This window comes from Balearica regulorum, chromosome 7 (assembly GCF_011004875.1).
Source record: "Balearica regulorum gibbericeps isolate bBalReg1 chromosome 7, bBalReg1.pri, whole genome shotgun sequence".
In the NCBI taxonomy this organism is placed as follows: Eukaryota; Metazoa; Chordata; class Aves; order Gruiformes; family Gruidae; genus Balearica; species Balearica regulorum.
The window spans coordinates 20,690,147-20,707,655 of NC_046190.1; the positions used below are offsets into that span (position 1 = coordinate 20,690,147).

At 39.5% G+C, this 17,509-nt stretch overlaps 1 protein-coding gene and 1 long non-coding RNA gene across 5 annotated transcripts in view; one reads left to right on the forward strand and one right to left on the reverse strand.

Moving 5' to 3' along the window:
• Positions 1–7,882, reverse strand: part of MAPK8 (mitogen-activated protein kinase 8) — a 49,021-nt gene extending 41,139 nt beyond the window's left edge. For 3 of the 4 annotated variants that reach the window (XM_075758346.1, XM_075758349.1, XM_075758348.1), the window contains exon 1: positions 7,773–7,876. The gene's annotated coding sequence lies outside the window, so the exon portion shown is untranslated. Of the gene's footprint in view, positions 1–7,772 lie in introns of all 4 variants that reach the window. The other variant, XM_075758350.1, reaches the window with a different exon arrangement.
• On the forward strand, positions 7,335–13,776 carry LOC142602608 (uncharacterized). Its single transcript, XR_012836356.1, has 4 exons — positions 7,335–7,614; positions 8,492–8,542; positions 9,417–9,582; positions 13,476–13,776. It is a non-coding gene; the product is annotated as an uncharacterized LOC142602608 (long non-coding RNA).
• Positions 13,777–17,509: the final 3,733 nt, after the last annotated feature.

Here is a 17,509-nt window from a genome sequence, read left to right on the forward strand (position 1 = left end):
ACAAAATCCTTCAGAAGCATTGCCATGCACCGTACGCTAGTGCTAGTGGCTATGCACACAAAGAGTTGTGATGAGAAAAGTTATAAAGAAAACTAAGAAAGAATTTCAAACTAAAAGAGGAGGAGAATAAAGCAGCTCTAGTCACATCAAGATTTTCTGATTTCCTCGCAACACCATGCTATTATTAATGAAACCCTTTTATGTCCAACATAATCTTATTAGAAACTGAACTTTCCCCCCCCCATCTCAACATACAAGTGGCACAAGAATCTTGTAATGCTTCAATTTAAAAAATAGCAAAAGAAATCCTAGCTATTGTTCAACAAGGAGAAGTTTTGCATTGCAGCAATCACGCAAACGAAAGTCGCTAGCTGTTGGAAAGCTTCACTGCTCGTTAAATGAAACTCTGCTATGCAGAAGGACCTTCCTGCTACTGTGTGTCTCCCAAGTATTCACTTTTGGCACTAAGTGAAACTGTGAACCTAGCCCACACTTTTCTAATAAAGCTTTTTAGGATATCATGTTATTACCCTTCCTACTCTGAAGGTGACCAGGATGCTTCTCACCATCCAAAACATTCACACAATGAACAATCAAGAATTTATCAAGATGTACACTGATCGGCATGTCAACCACAACATTCACTTTTACTGTTTCCATTAGAATTATATGTTCAAAACTATGTTTGTACTTTTATACTCCAGATCCTGCAAGATCTGTTAACCTTGTTCTGACATAATCTTAGGCATTAAAGCTATTAAGAACACATCAAGGGTTTGCAAGGATGTGCCATGCCCAACAACACATTTCCCACACAAACCTCTCAGTCACACATGAGCAGCTGTATTCACATATTTAACTACCTACAGGTTCAAACCCCAGGACAGCTGCTTTGCTAAGACACAAAACAGACACTCTGGGTTATAACTTTCTATTCTGCTTGCCCCCCTTTCCCTAAGATTTCTGGTTAACTTTACTAAATGGACAAATCCATAAGAATTAACAGAAACAAATGAACTGCAGGATGTTGTCTTCTCAAGGCATTACAGACAACAGTGCAGAAGGATTTATGGATCTGCCACGGCTCTTTTTCTTTCTCCCAGCTGCTATTAGTACTACCACCTCTCTACTGTGATCAATTGGAAATCAGAGCTGGTTTCCTTCATGAAGCCATTTCCTGGAGCAACCAAGCTCCAGCTAAGCATGAGGAACCATCGCCCATCCAGTAGATCAAAGCCTTGCAGCAGCAGCAGCTGCCAACACACTCCTCTGCTACAGAAAGCAAGACCTGCACAAACTTCAGCTGGCTAGCAGGCTGTTCCTTTGGAGATGGGGTTTTATGTTCTTCAATGGTCACACGCGTGATAGGTACCATAACCTTTTTTTTGTCCTTTACACTAACCTGCAAGCACTTCTGGCTTAGTCAGCTGGAAAGTTCAACGCACAAAAATGCCAGTATTGCCACCAGCAGACTTGAATGAAGATGCTTATCACATCTCATTACTTTTACCTCCACAACTCCTAACACAGTTCTGAGCAGCCTTGTTTGTCTACAACGTTGTGCCTTTGCTTTGCCAACTTCCTCAAGCTACTTTAAAAAAAGTTTTAAAATCTATAAACAGTAGAATCATAGTATTGCTTGAAAGCAACCTCTGGAGATCATTTACCTGCTCAAAACTTCAAATTTGTATTCATATCAGGCTGCTCTGGACCTCGTGCAGTTGAAAGCCTCCATGGACAGAGATTCTACAGTCCATCCAGGCTCTTGTTGCAGTGGTCACTCACTCCCATGCATCAAGACATTCCCTTCATGTCCTACTGAAATTTCCATTCTTACAACTTGTGACCATTGACTCATCTTTTCACTGTACACCTCTGAGGGAAAAGTGGTTCCATCATCTCTATAATCTATTGCTTAAAGATGTTTCAATACAGCAATTGCATTCTTCCCTAGCCTTCTCTTCCTCAGGCTGCAAACCCAGTCCATCCTCCACCCTCGGGTGCTTCAGCCCCAACCATCTGAGCAACCCAGTGCTAGAGTCCCTCCAGCTTCTCTCTCACAGAGGGTGGATGTGCATGATCTACTGGGCAGCACTTCAGCTGGAGCTTCACAGCTGCCCCACAGATGGGAACAGTGCCTTCCCTGTACCTGCTGGCCAGGCTCTTTCTAATCCAGCCCAATAAGTAATTAGCCTTGAGGGCTACAGAGGCACACTGCTGACTCCTGGTCAGCTTCTCATTCATCAGCAGCCCCAGGTCCTCTTCTGCAACAGCTGCTGCCCAGTCAGTGGCTCCCAGCAATCAACAGAAGAATAATTTTCCTTTTTATGCACCTACATGCATAGGGACACACACAGTTACAGAGCTGGGCATTTCCATGACTTTGAGATCACAGTGAGAAATATGATATCTAATATTCATTCTTCTTATTTCACAACAATCAAAACACCAGACTGGAGACATTTCAGGTTTCATTCAGCAGACTAAGGTACATGGTAAATGTGTGAATAAATACAGACTACGATGATAGGAAGACACATTTTAGCCACAGTTTGTAGTTAAAAGAGTAAATATTGGGTTAAGACATTTTCCTACCTAAGATCTATAGTTAAAAAACCTGGTATAATGTCAATAAAATTAAGTAATGGGAGGTTGTCAGAGTTTTTTTCTGGTTGTTTTTTTTAAATACTCAAAATCAATCATTGCAGTGAATAGGCTTTCCAGCAGCACTGGAAATGTAGAATTAATGTTTGCCCTTTTTTTATTTTAAGTTTACACACATATGAGCACATATACAGAATTTGCTTTGTTTGCAACACAATGACCATTAAAGTACATTTTCTGCAAGTCACCATTTTAGCATTAGTCTACAATATCCAACTGAGAATGACTAATAAGGATTCCGTCTGTTCACATATCAAGCAGCATTTATCGAACAATAAAAGTGACAATATGGGCAACAACTATGAGGTTTATTTTACTATCAAGCTTACAGGCAATCAATTTGGACAGAAAAAGAACCAAGGATTAGTTTTTAATCACTTAGAGGGGGGAAAAAGGCATCTAAAGTTAAGAAGAAATGCGTTGCTATTAATTATAAGCTTGGTACACCAAGATCATTATCTCTTCACACATAAATCAACAGAAAATGCAGGCCTTACAAAACCTTACAAAAATATTTTACAAAATAAGTAACAGTCAAGGTAATAGTACTATGTAAACAGCCGGTTTGGCAGTTCTCCACGCTGATCCGATTCAACCTCGGTAATGGATCTCTTTCTCACAGTTTGATACAGTCAGCTCCAGTCTCTTGGAGTAGTTTTCACCCAAAGGCCTTGTAAAATTTATAGCAGAAGCAAACTGCTATTCAATGTTGGCTGTATGATAAACTGGAGTGTTCTTTATGCTACACAGAATGGAAGAGTCTTCCAGCTCAGAAAAGAAGGCTCACTACCATGTGCTTGCTGTGTTCCTTGAGCTCACGTATCAGAGTTTACATCAAGGAAAGATAATCTTAAGTTATATTTTAAAAGTATCTAGCAATTCTGGTTGGTTCTGATTTCATTTTCTGGGACTCAATTCTTCAAATTCAACTATTAATTCCCCTTAATTAAAGGTTATATCATGCATAGCTACACTTACTGCTACTTACTTCACATAAATTTTAAGTCAATGTATTGGCAATGTATTCCACCCATCACCAGGTCAACACAAATTTCTCAGCATCATCTTCAAATTCTAAGACAGCACATTTCTTAAAAATATCACCATTCACTGAGAAGGCTACAGTTCTGCCACAGGACAAACTTGTACAGATGAATAGTACTAATAAAATTCCACTAAGTATTTGGTAAATACAAACAATTTGGGAAACTGCTCAGTAACGTACATTAGAGTAGGGTATTTCAACATTTCATGTATTACTGAGATATAACAAGGTGGGAAAAACCATAGTAAGGGAAGCTTTGAACAGTGAATTAAAAGATGTCCCTACCAAGCAGAATAACCTAAAAGATAAATGCTACATATTTTTGAAGTGCCACAAAAGATAAACAAGCATTTTCATTCCTACATGTAAAATACAGTCCTAAAATAATTAATATTTTCTTCTTCACACAGTATTTGAAGAAAGCAAAAAAAACAAAAACAGTTATAAGTACTGCAAGAATGCACCTTCTGCCTCACCCCAAAAGTTTCCAGATGGCTTTATTTAAGGGCCCCTATTGATACTACAGATACACTTTGAAGCTATTAATACAGCTAAGTGTGGAAGAGGATGTCCATCCACATGAAGTTACCAACTCAAATCAACATTCATTACCAAATGGGTACTCATCCCCTTTTTGGGCTCTACAGTGCATTCAAGAAATGAAAATAAACATCTTGTTCAGCATGTTTATCAGTAACAGTAGTAGAAAACCAAGTCTGCAAAGAGACCTTTAAACAAGCACTTCTCAACATAAGAGGTTTGCCCACTTCATCACTTTAGTCTTCCAGCAACCACTACTTGATCTGTGGTTACCTTTGTGCATATGCATGGCTGATGGCAATCCCCACCCAAGCACCCCCCTTGTCTTCCAACCTTGACACAGCATAGCTGTTTGTTCAGACACATAAGGGAATTAATCAGGCTGAAAAATAGTTCAAGAGGAAGATTTTTTTTTTTAGCTGGATCAGTTAGCTCCTTGATCTATTTTGCCACACAACAGCTGGCAAGAAGGAACAGCAGGTAAGAGACAACGCTTAAGCAAGGTAGCCACTGAACATGAAACTATGGTGTGATGTTATAGAAATATAAACACAATTGCTCCAAAAACTCAAGGTCTTATCAGCTGTCTGACTACAGTCACTGTTAAAAAGAATGTACACAAATAAAAGTAACTATCACTGTATTTTCGTACAATATACCTTGCAATGGAGCTATGAATGCCTCTTTAAATATAGCTCATCTTTTCATGAGATTAGCCAGAAAGAGCCTTTATAAAATTTCAAGGTGAATTTCCATCTCCATTTAAACAAGGGAATTCCTAAAGATTTCAAAGCCAGATGCTCAGATTCTTAAATCAAAGTAAAAATTGTTTTTCAGAACCCATGTCCAAACTGTGGTGAATTTCACAGCAGGCAAACAATGCAAGTAGTCTCAATTGGATTTTTAAAGAGCTTTCAAAAGCCAAGAGATCTTTCTGTAACATAAACAGAAGACTCCTTCTGCAGGTTTTGAATTAAGGACTAAGGTTTTTAAAGGAAACATGTACAGCAATAAAATACATTTAGCCTTTATTAAAATAAAAACTTAGGATCAAAACCAGATTAGTCTAATTTCCAAAGTAATACAGCAATGACCATTAAATATATATTAAAAGTATATAATAAAACTCTATACACAGAGCACTTTTTTCCAAGTGGAGTGGGTGGGAAATGAAGTTTAAGAAATAGCACACCATACTTTTGAGCAGACGATTGAGAAGGACACTTCTATTCGTCCAGAATACTGGATCAATCCCCAGAAAGGGGGAGCTGAGAATGTACTTCCCATGCATCTTTTAAATAACAAGCATTCAAATAATTTAAGCAGTTGAAGAAGGATGAAAAAGAAACCAAGAACACATATACAGTGAACAAATAACCAGGTAGCATTACAATCTCAAATACTATCCCATTAGCTTATGGTTTAAAAAAATAAACAAAGAAAACATGAAATAAACACATCATTTCAGGTAACTAACAGGCAAAAAATAAATTCAGTTGTTAAAAATATCCAAACACTTGTTTATTCCCCAATATTTACACAACAATTCACCAATATAACAAGTTTACCTAAAGCCTTTACAGAGGAGGTTATATCTGCACACTACAAAGCCAGCAAAGGCCTTGGGCCCTAAAGAGCTGGGTTAAAAGTTAACACGCAAAAACCACAAACAAAAGGCAACTTACTTCTGCCTAGGACAAGTAGTCCAAAGCTACAGAAGTCAGAACCATATCAGATCATCTTACTAATGTTTCTGACCTAGAAGTCTCCATGAAGTATATGGTAGCTCACAAGAACACTTTGAATGCTTATATGAGCCAATGGTCCAAAAAGCTTGGGAACTTCTGCACCAGAAGACACTGTTAAAAATTCTTTTTCAGAGTGATGATAAAACAACTTTGTACACCCTCTGCAACTCTGGATTAGTCTTGTTCAGCAGATGTTTCTGTCTCCCTTCTCCTACCATACTTTTGTCCAGCTCGCCCTGAAAACTGTCAGGATCTGAAAGGCAGCCTGCAATTTGTCTGGTCCCTGCACTGGCATCACATGTTCTGCAGAACTCCACACCTGCATCCTACTACCAAACTCATTTGTTACATATCTTCAAATCAAGTGGGGAAAAAAAGACAAGATGGCTGCCCTTACAAACTGAGATCAAAGCAGAGGACTGTTTGAAATTCAACATATTTTTCCTAACTATTATTAGAAGAATTAAAAGCTTCCCTTCATTACATACAAGGAATGCTCAAGTAAGTCAGTGAACTCACTTTGACGGTATCCTTAACTAGGTTTGGCTCAGTTTCTCTTCATGTTACAGTTCAAAACATTTCCAAGTTATCTAACATACTGATATACCTACAAACACATAAGATGCATGCCATGTACTATTCTGCCCTAGAAGTGCATTTGTTGGCATCTCTAGAATAGAGATCAGGTCTCACCTCACCTGTGAGACCATCACTAGTTAAGTCTCCACACCTGTAAGTAAAACCCAGTTGCAAGAGTATGCTTGCTCAACTCCACATGCACATGCCCTAGGGCAAGTAATACTTTCCTTCCTCCAACGAGAACACCCTTTGTGTTTATATTATCAGATAGGCCGAAGCATGTAGGATTTTACAATTGTCTGAAAGCCTTCAGCAAAGCTTGTTTTGTGCAACAACAAAATTCAAACCCATGCTATACACTCAAAACCATTGTTGTAGCTAAGGGGGGAGGTGGGAAATAAATAATCAAGTGGGACCTGCATTTGTGGGTTATCAGCAGGGATCTGGTCAAACTTCACTGATGGCATAAAGAAAGAAGCTTTGGGAATAAAACTGGATAGTGTTAACGACACAGAGAAACCAAAGAGCAAAATAAATTCTGAATCCTTTTACAAAAATGCAAGAATTAAAAGGCAAAAGAATCAAAGACGCTGCCGGACCGCCCCAAGGCCCTATATCTGGAGCAGCTACATTACCTCAGAGGAATATTTTTTGATTTAAGAAGCATTTTTAAGAGCAAGGTCATGGAAGTTGACCACAGAGGTGGCTCGCTCACTCACTCACTCGCAGGGCTGCATTCTCACCTCCCCGACCGCAGACCCTTCCTTCCCCGAAGGCCGAGCGGGCTCTCGGGCTGGAAGGAGACGCAGCCCGGCCCGCCTGGGTGCCCCCGCTCCCAGGAGGAGGAGCCCCGCGCCGAGCCTCCTGCCCCTCCTGCCACACCAACAAAGAGGCCCCCGCCATTATCTACCGAGACACCTCCAGCCCCCCAGCAGACACGGAAGGTCACCGGAGCGGAGAAACCCGCACCGCCGCCCGCCCCCGGGAAAGGACACGGGCCGCCCCCGACTCCCTCCCCGCCCGCTGCCCCGCCGAAACGTAAACAAAGCGGCCGGGCCCGGCCCCCGCGGCGCGGCAGCTCGTCCGCGTACCGCACCGCGCCGTACCCCGCCCCAGCTACGGCCCCGCTCCCCCCACCGCCGACGGCCGGTCCAGCGGGTCCGTAACACCCCCCCCCCCCCCAGCACCACACTCACCGCCTCCACCGCCTCCTGTCTCGGCCGCTGAGTAATGAGCCGGGGCCGGGCCGCGCGCACGCACCGCGCTCCGCCCGCCCGCCGCAGCTGCGGCTGCCCGCCCCCTCCGCTGGCCCCGCCCCCGAGCTCCGCAGCCTTCCCGCGGTTCGGGGTCCCCCGGCCCCGAGCTGGGTCCTGCGGGACCGCGCACCCCTGCCTGGCATCAGCACCCCTGCCTGGCACCAGCACTGCTCGGGCTCCTCCGCACCCTTTCCCCTGGAGCAGTTCCTTTCCTGAATGACGCCCCTTAGCCAGGCGTCCCCTCCTGCTGGGGCTTTCGTAAAAAAATTGCATTTTTCAGGTCTTTGCCTTCATGCACTCTGCCAGTGCTTTGCCGCCCAACCGTCGCACTCTGGCATCAATTTTTCTGCTGCTCCTAGACATCTTGCATGGCTTTGGCAGCTCCAGGCTTCCCGTTGTATGCCTGGCATGGCAGCGCTTTATCTCATTATTGGGTGTCTGGAGCGTTGTAACATTTTCTTGTTCTGTATCTGTTTTGGCACTGCTTTTCCTTTAAATCTTCAGTGACTCTTTGTGGGATTTTGAGTTATTCATTACCATTGCCTTTGGCTCTTGGCACCTGACATGAGCACTCTCTTCTTGGTTTTTCAATGTTTTGTTTAGTATATCATCATCTTCTTTTTCTTTTCTTTTTTTTTTTTTTTCTTTTTTTTCCCCAGGGATGTCCCTGCTTAGAGACGAAAGGAAGCCCCTCAGTGCTTTGAAGCCGTGTAAATATGGTTGAAGCAAGCTTTTGTATATTTTTAGTACACAGTACAAAAAAGGCCTTATGAGCAGTATTTAAAAATACATAAAATATTCCTGTTAGGTGCAGGGCGCTGTAAAAATGGACATTTCACATTTAATTCATTGTCAAACATATGAGTGGCCTAAGCCACATTTTTGAAGATGCCAAAGATTATATTGAGCTTGTTGCTGCCAGCAACTTTTATCCACCTGTAATAAGCATGGATTTTTACATCACAAAGGTGGTGCTTCAGGATATTCCAGTGTTGCCCACTATCTTGATGTTAAAAGCTTCATTTCCATAAAGCTGTCCATGTGCTACTCATATGCCCATTTTAGCGAGATCTCTCTACACTCTTGCCCTTAAAATTCTCAATTTAAGCAAGCCCATTTTCCCTCCGTATGTTAGAAGTGGTTCTTTTACAGATCCCCACAGACAGATATATGATGCTTCCTTTATATCCATTAAAAAAAAAAAAAAACCACCACAAAAAACCCTCCCCAAAACCCCACTATTGCTCAGACTCCATCCCCAATCCTTTTTTAGATGCTACTGGGCTCTAAGTTTCCCCACCTCTGATTATTTCCATGGGATGGCCCCAGGTTTTAGCTTTTAGGCTTTTTCTTGTTACAGTATGTTAGATCACAGCCAGACATTGCATTCCCTGCCATGTTTATGTATGCCAAAGGCAGAGCTCACCTGGCAGAAGGCGCAATATGAATCCCCAAAATACGCTGCAGGCAAAATTTAATCTGGGTAGGTCATATTCATCTTCAACAGTAGATTAAACTAGCCCTGCTGATTTTGGCTGATGCAGGTCATGGCACCTTCAGATGTTTCTTTCTATTGGTAAATAGACCTCCAGTGTTAACCTCTGCTGTCCTCTGCACAGCAAGAAACAGGTAGGGTGACATCATGTTCACCCAGTTCAGTTATTTGCAAAAAGGCCCGTGGCCTTACAGATCACTGATGTTACTCCTAATCTTTTTGGTAGAGTCATTGTTCCAGATCATCCCATTAGAAGTAAGACTGCATTGAGATTTGCAAGCAAAGGACAACAGTCCCTTTGCAGTATAAAATGGTGTTTTGTTTAGGATCCAGATTTGTCACATTTCTTTTTCAGGGCATAATCAAATTCTCATTAAGATTTCATTGTTTACAAAATTGATGCTCTTAAACAGAGATGTATTTCTAAGTGACTTTTTAAAACTAGTCCTCACAACCTTGCATGCCATCAGCATCTATTGCCATCTTGGATGTAGAGCTGATAAGCAACAGAAATAATGATGCAGAAATTACACTGAAAGATCAGATTGGTGGTGTTGCAAAGCATGGTGAAGCAGCATTATGTATTTTAATAGGCGCTCCAAAATTTGTAAAGATTTTATGAAAGAATATTGTGAAAGGAAGATAAGAATTTCATACCGTAAATTTGCTACTTACCAGTATAATGGTTTAAAAAAAGCAAGATAATATGATAGAAAGGCTGGAAAGTTCTTGTACACTATGCAAAATTTACAAGACATTGAAATAATCCCTCTCAAAGTAAGGACAAAAGCTTCTTGGATTGTGTATATATTCAATTTTTCAAAACCAAGTCCCTCTATAAGAAAATAAAACTTTGAGAATGTCACTGAGCATCACTATAGCATTGGTTTTGAAACTGCTTTGCAGAAGTATTTTCTTACAAGCGTAATGGTTATACTCATATATTGCATATGCCTGGGTGAAACTGTTTTGTGGATTGTCCTGACTGATATCCAAGAAAATACAAAACTAGAGTCCTGATATCCATGAAAGTAAACAGGTATTTTGCAATGGACTTCAACAAAACCAGCATTTTTCTCTGGAGCTTGTAACAGATTAGAAGAATAGAGACCGAGAGTATGGATGCATTATGACAGAAAAAAAGTTTTGCAGAACAATATCAAGAGAGAAGACTACAGAAGGAAGTGTGGCTACCTGGCAGGGGCCAAGGTCATTGCAGCAAGGGCTCTCAGATCGTGACCCCGCTGAGGCCACAGAGTGACACAACTTGACAGGATTTTTGGCAACAAGTTTGACATAAAAGATGCACGTTGGCCCATGAGAAAGTCTGAAAGCTAATAAAGGCCTTTCTAGCAAAATAATGGGGATCACCAACCTCAGAATTTGAATTTTTATTTCAAAAATAAACATGAAATTTTATGTATAAGAAGAATCTGATGAGCAACTCTGTTTAATAATAGAAACTCCAAAATTAAGTTAATGAACAATCTGGAGCGTGGAAATCATCCTCTGCTTACATCTAATTGTTAATCATTCTCTTACCTCCTCAGTTTCACTGCCCATGTAGCATTAGTCTTGGATTTGGACTGCTGCTTTAAAATAAGCAGTTGTTGAATGTTTAATAAATATTTTGATTAAAAAATGCCAGTAAAATCTGAATACTGCAAGCTTTCTCACTGCCATACATTGGTATACAAGTATGTTTATGAACATCATACTAAAATGTCTGGATTCAGCAGTCATGACATTACATTTAAAATGTAGTTTTGTAATTTTTTTTATATTTTCATTAAGTTCTTATCAATTACCACACTCTTGGTAGTAAACACGGTCTTAACATTATGATGTTCACAAACGGCAAAGCAAACAATTCAGGCTGAAATATTTGGAGTCAAGGCAATGAATCTGATGTACAAAAATCAAAATGTCAAAAATTAGAAACTATAACATAAAATTACAGGCCCAAAGATATATGGGGTAGTCATTTTTGCCCACAAAACATCCATAGTGAAGAATAATGATTTATTTTTGCACCAAAATGGATTAGCATAATACACAGAGTAACTCAATACGCTTCAGCTGAGTGGGACTGTAGTGAACAGATACAAGGTGGTAACTGCTTAAAGCACAAAAGCTGTTTTTCAAGTAAATATCTGATTGTGCCTACAGTCATTTTTAGACAAGCTGAAAATAGAAACAAGATATTCTAGGCATGTGTTGTAACTACAAGATATCAACATTTAGACAAAGAACTGCATGTACTGATTTTTTAAAAATCTTTTTACTCTTGTATTTAAAAATCTTTCTTTGCAAGAATGGACCATCTAACCTTTCTTTTCTTAAGCAATCTTCAATACATTGCCTTACCAAAAATTGAATTTCATGGGACTTCTCAGGCTGAGCCACCTGTGCAAACAAGCAACCACTGTAATTCTATCATTTATTTATTTTAGACGTTTATATATCACCATCACATAGGCACCTAGGTACCTTGCAGCAGTGAAAGCCGCCTTCTGGAAATTAACCAAACTAACAAACCCCCTCCTCAGCTCACTGATTATTTCATCAAGAAGAGATCAGCAGGAATTGTGGGTACTCAGGGGGCCCAGTTTTTCCAGGCTAAGGCTTGATAAGCCACAGCCAGGATCAACATCAATGTCCTCTTATGAAACAGGTTGATAAATATTGTTTGCTAAAGGAGATATATGTGGAAAGAAAACCCAGACTTTGAAACATTTTAGAAAATTCCAGAAGTAATACAAGTGTTTACATGAAATAAACAAAACAGTTTGGTAATGGTATCTTTTCTTAAGCATTTTTTTTACCATTGGTTGTGGCATAGAAGCTGCATTTCGCATAAGAAAGTGAAATGGAAATTTTCTAGAAACTAATTAGAACCAAACCCCAAATTAATTGACATATTACAGCCTAAAAAGTGTACAAAGAAAAATGAACCAAAAATCACATTCTAATTGTTGATAAATACAGCTGATGTTAAAATGTTTCATTTTTATAATAAAATAGATAAAAAAATAACATAATAAAAGAAACATTGTAACAGGTAGGTATTTTTTATTTAATTATGTCTTGAAAAGCAGTATGAAATCAACTTCAAGTAACTAGCTGGAGGGACCTGTATTCCCTCTTTGAATGGAACTAGAAACAGTCTAGTTGCAAACAGTTAGTTGCCAAATGTTGTTTTACACTCAAATTCTGATTATTAGTAAATAATCATGAATTTGGGTAAATATTTTTGGGTTTAGTAGTAACCAAACTGAATTGAGCACTTGCTGGCTCGAGCAAATGTAACAGAAGGCAAGCAGCCACCGTGGGGCACCATGCGACAGGTTATAAACGTGAACGTGAGGGTAAGGTCATGTTCATGGCTAAGGGATACTGAAGCTTGGTAAAAATGACATTTCTGTATGTCTAGTCAAGAAACTGTGTTCTCTGAAATGGCATTAATACTATTAACCCCTTCTTTGCTGATCCTGCCATGTTCTTTCTGAGCTGCCATAATTCCATGTACAGCCAATTTTTATTAATAGGTATCCCGAGTAAAGAGGCAGCAAAGTATGTACAATCATTAGACATACTCAGCCAACTGGAAATTGTTTGTAGAGAGAAGTGTAGTTTAACTATTAGAAAACAGTGTTTATGGTATTGCATGCCTCATATCTCTATACGCTGATATTAACACAGCATAGGGTGTTCTTTATTTATACTATTACTCAATTGAAAAATTTTCACAGGCAAATTTAGGAAAAGGTCTTGAGGTCTGTCATCTGACAAACACACATTAGACAGGGGGTTCACTGGGCTGGATTGTGGCAATGTATTCTGCCTAAGTCATAACCAAGTTGTTGTGGTTTCTTTACTGGGGTAAAAATGATTGTAAATATGTGCAGCTTTTCAGCTGTGGGGTTTAGTTCAGCAATCTGCCACACATACTTCTAATTTATATCTGTACCCCACTCCTGTCTTTCTAAATTACATACTGACATGCCTGATCTCCCTTCCTGCACCCTCATCAATGAAGACTTTGTATTTGGCTTTCTAAGAATAATTCCAGAGCAAAAGGCATTTCCAGGATTCAGAACAAGGCCACAGGGACTTTTACATCAGCTGTTTCTCCCTTGTCATTTTAGGTGATCATAGTTGGAAAAGCCCCTGCACTATCCTAGGTTCATGGCTTCTGCTACATGGGACCATTCAAAGTTGACCAAAATTTAGTGACCTTACACTGAACACCACCACTGATGATTCTGGTGTGGAACTCAGAGGATACTGAAGACGAACTTTCAGTTACATTCTCTTCAACCAGCATGCAATGTTCTTCAGCCCTGAACTTGCTCAATGCATCTTTCTGGTTAAAAAAAAAGCTTATCAAGAGTGCACCAATTCTTTTCAGATTTTTTTTAATTTCAACTCCTAGATGCTAACACCTCTCCCATGTTAGATAATGCATCATACATTATCTCGGAAAAGAGCAAGAAAATAACTGCATTTCAAATGAAATTGGTCAACACCAATCATCTCACATCTTGTCTAAATGCCAGCTGAATCTAGCATTCCATATAATGATCTCAATACAAAACCTAATAACTTTTGAATGTAGTTTTGAAAAACAGCTAAATCTGCGGACTGTGAGCTAAATGTCAGGTAGAGGAGTATAGACAACTTAGCTTTCTCTCTTTTGACTTGCTATTTTATTATGAAATGACCAAAGCATTTTGAAGATAATTAATAGTGTGTGTTATGCCTATACTGCACAATACCATGACTTAGCACTACGCAAACTACACTAGGATGAATAAGGAGGATAACTGCAATAGCAAATGATTCCCCTTGGGAGAAACTGTACCCCTTTCTGCTAGTTTGGTGCCTGCACACATCTCTGCATTGTGGAATACTACCCTGTGACCACTTATGTACACTCATTTTAGGATTTTGAAATGAAGATTTATTTTGATCACTTCAGCTATTGTAAAGAAAAATTATTTTCACTCTATAAGTAATCTGATATAAGTTAATCTGATATACACAAGTATATTTGAATGTATGCAGGTTTCATTGTGGTGGCCAAGAGCAACCCAAATATAAAGTCTCTTTTCCAAGAGAGAAAAGAGATTTTTTTTCCCCCTTATAATCAGCATCCACGTAATTGTTATACATGGAAAACTATACATGGAGTGTACACATGGAATTCCATCACCATATTCCAGAAACCTTTAAAGAAGTTTTACTCTTTCTTTCCTCGCAGTAATGGCCTGAACTTACAGTTCTTATTTAGAGAGTAACTCTATTACAATCTGAGCACATTTGGCATTACACAGTGCCAGTTTGTACTTTGTATCATGAATTACTCTGAAGACATACTCTGTCTTCTTGTATCCTAGAAAGATGCATTGGAGGATGTATCATAGGACTACTGCCTCTCATTTATTTACTTACAGGATCAGCGGAGATGCAATCAGGTGTCACAAACATGAGCTACTTGTCCAATCATGTGTTATTGCCTCACATCACATCTCAAAAGCAGTGTAAGAAGCACAAGCAAATTAAACAGATTGTATTAAAAGTGATATTTTAATTTGGTCTCGTCCATTCATAGAACTTTCTAAAGATTTAGAATTTCCCAGGGGTTTGATCTGGCTTTTGCCAAATAATGTTCTTAAGGAAAACCAGTTACTGTCACCAGTGGCAGGTAACAGTTATGCTGCCTTCCTGTCCCCTTCAAACACAAACTTATAGCCCCAAACACCTCCACTCTCAGTTTAGTTGGGTTTTTTTAATTAATGTAGGAATTATTTCTTAAAGGGAAATGGGCTGTTCAGAAATTAATTTGAAATTTATTTCCTTACATAGATCCTTTCTTTGCATCTTGCTTACATATTGGCCTCTTCTCTTTTTCTTCAAAACTGATATGAGGGCTACACAAATCAGACCTGATTCCCATAAAGATACTGCTGTGAAATACCCCTGACAGCAAAGACCAGAAAAAGGGCAGAGACTCACATCCTTATATTACTTTGCTAAGCTAAATATAGATGACTGGACCAATTCCAATCTGCTTAGAAAGCATTATAGAAATAAAAATTTAATTTCTATGTATACTGGGCATAGAGATGATGCATGGAAGTTCACTATCAGAAGCGGTCCTGTTATATGACTTGGGCAGACTGAAAACAAAAAGGAGATTCCCTGATGTTTCCGAAAGCTCAAGTGATCTCCATTTACCTCTGGCCCTTCAAGCAGTTTATGATCCACTCCATGGGACTCTGAACTAAAACCAGTTAAAACTTAACAGAGGCACTGTGAATCTTTCCTGTTTAACAGAAACCCCACATCTGACCTGTGATTGTAGTTTTGACAGCCTGCTTGTACCATCATCAGCTGAGAAGTAAATAATAATCCTCGCCTTTATGTAAACTTTAAGAGCTTCCCACACTTCAGCTTCCGTAGGATGAAAAGGCATTAATGTCAGAGAATAATTGGATTCTAACCCTTGCCAGTTCTCAGAAAGCTTGATGGAACATAAGGGAGATCCTAAGCCTCCATCCAGCAGTTCCTTCACTGGGATAAATAGTCTTTCATCTTGTTAACCTTCTTTCATAGTGAGCTAGTTACATAAACTTTGCCACAATTACATACATGTCATCTGTACACAGAAAGGATTCAACAGGTGAATAGAATGAGTGCAACTGAAGCTCTCGTACTGTCAATTTTGAATTTATGAGTCTGAGATACTATTTTGGTTCAGACCAATATGATATGAGTAATTTTCTACCATGGCTGTTTTCAATGACTATTTAGAATAGGGAAGGAACCATGGGTGAGAACTGAATTTCACAAATCTGGAACCGTTGCTTACACCAACAGAACTACTACAGGTTTGCATTGGGCCCGTGTTTTCATGAGAGGAATTACTGAGTCTTTTCTTAAAGCAATGGAGCATAAAATATTGAGGAACTTCGATTAGTTAATCAAATCAACATTTTTACCTGATTTAATGGGAGCATATTCACACAACACATTATTTCTAGCAAAATGATTCAAGAAGCCACACGCCCTATTAACTCCACAAACAGCATTATACAAACATCTACTTAAATCAAATCTGGTAGCTACAAATGCGCCACTATAAATAACTTTCTATCTCCTCCCCACTCATTACCTGGGGAAGGAACAGCCACAAACTTCTGTGTTGCTTTTCTCCTGCTAGTATGACTGTATTGGAGAATCAGGCTGAAAACATCCCGAGGTGCCTCAATGCTCAGAGTTTCTTTTTATCGTCAAGAGCCTTTTTCTGATCTGTTGGTATTTGGATTTGTGAATTCAAAAAATGAAGAGCAGTATCAGTCCCAGTGATTACAGGAAAAGGGTCAACAAATAGTCTTTATTGCTCAGTAAGATTTATCAGTAAATGTTGTTTTGATGATTCCAAAATGTTCTGTTTGAGACATCTCAGATGTAAGACTTTTCTACCTAGCAGTTTTATTCCTGCCTGCATTCCTGGCAGACTGCCCTTCAGATCAGATTTATGACTTCTGGACCAAGACCAAATTTAGAAACAAAATAGATTTATTTTGCTGCTATAAAGAAAAGGGACCAGGGAAGGGATACAAATAGATGGGTGATGTGTCCAGTGTGAGAATTCAGCAAAATGGATGTTTTCAGTGATGTTTTGGATAAGGCAATATTGCATTAATCAGTGTCAGAAGAGCAATTGAGAGGATGAAAGCCTGAATAAATTTTGTTTAAAGATAGATAAAGGAGACTATAGCTTGTAAATTTTATTCAAAAGCACATGTCGAGATCCAGATACAGTGGAAGGGTTGACCTAGGAAGAAGACCAATCTGAACGTGAAACCCAGGGTGTGGGCCAGGGATAACAGTGGCATCATTCACAGTGGCTAAGAAAGGAGAAAGCAGTGAGCAATATGGAAATAAGAGGGGGTTTTTTGGCCATGTTGAACTTAAATGACTAGTTGCATGAAGTTAGGCAAAGAGAGACAATCAAGGTTTTCATTTGGGCATGAAGAGAGAAATCTACAGTGGAGACAGCTGTGAGGCATTGGCATAAAGACTGTAGCTGAAATTGTATTTGCAAATCACATTTCTCAGGGACAAATTAGAGGAAGAAAGCATAAACAGGTGCAGCTTTGTAGAATGCTTATAC